Consider the following 1,296-nt stretch of genomic DNA (forward strand, 5'->3'; position numbering starts at 1 on the left):
GATTGTACTAACTTTATCCCTAATCTTAATATGGTACAATCAATGGATTCTAAATTGTATAGAAACATTAACGAAAATTATAAAGAAAAGAAAGGACCTGAGTAGTTAATCCTAATATTAAATTAAGTATATTATGTATATTATTAAGTATTAATGTGTATTTAGTAAATGTAAATAAATTATAAGAACAAATCCTTTTTTATTTTGAAAAAGATTCCAAAGGAAATTATCAACATTCCTATTTTATTAGTAAAAAAAGTATGAAAAAAATAAAATGGAAAATAAGTAATACACATTCACGACATCTATGATTTATAATACCAATTTTACATTTAAACAGCATATTTGTAAAAGAAGGCGATATTATTGGTTCTGACGTCACATATTTAAAGCATAAATCATTTTTTTGCAATGGCGCATGCGTAGTATCATTTGGTAGTTTTTAGTAGATTTTCAACCTGATTGTTGGTAGATTCTCTAAAAAATATATGGTCACACTGGCGGTGGCGGTAGAGTGAGAATACTGGTTGTTATCTATACTGTGGTTATGTTTGAATAATAATTTTTTCCAATTCACTTCCAATATATATTATTTAGTTTTTCTAATTACAATAAAAAAAATGTTAGACTGTTATAAAGAAGTTGAAGAATTTTTAGAGTTTATTTATCACATTGTAGAAGAAAATCGTCTGGAACGAGTCTGAAAAATGGGCAATCGTCTATATGGGATTGCCCATTTTTCAAATGTACAGTTAATAGACATTTTCATTATGCAGGCTCCATTAAATGAATTGTAGCTCTTTCTGGTCATAGAAGGGAGATTATGGATCTTGTTGTTGAACTTAAAAACTTTCTTATACACTGATTGTAATACAATCATAGAAGCCATCCCCCACTGGCATGTTTAGAATCAGTGTATGTATATATGTATGTATATATGTATATTTTTAGGTAATGATCAAGGAAATAGATACAATAGTGCACATATAAGAACAAAAAATATTGTATTGTAGAAAAGCTATTTTGGAACCTGAAAAAGACAGTTTCCTTGTTTTCAACAAGGTCTACAATCCAAATTAAATACATCTCTTGCAATAATATGTGCTACAGCATTACCTTACAATCTGGGTTTAAGGGAAAATAATGATGGTGATGATGATTTTGTAGAAAATGTTGATGTGTTGGTAAATAGAAATGTTAATGATGTGGAACAATGGTTAAATTCTAGGAGACATTTTATTCAACCATTTTTTTGCATGAGAATGAGAATACTATTGAATATCATACTAAATGTTT

The sequence above is a fragment of the Diabrotica undecimpunctata genome, chromosome 6 (genome assembly GCF_040954645.1).
Source record: "Diabrotica undecimpunctata isolate CICGRU chromosome 6, icDiaUnde3, whole genome shotgun sequence".
Lineage (NCBI taxonomy): Eukaryota > Metazoa > Arthropoda > Insecta > Coleoptera > Chrysomelidae > Diabrotica > Diabrotica undecimpunctata.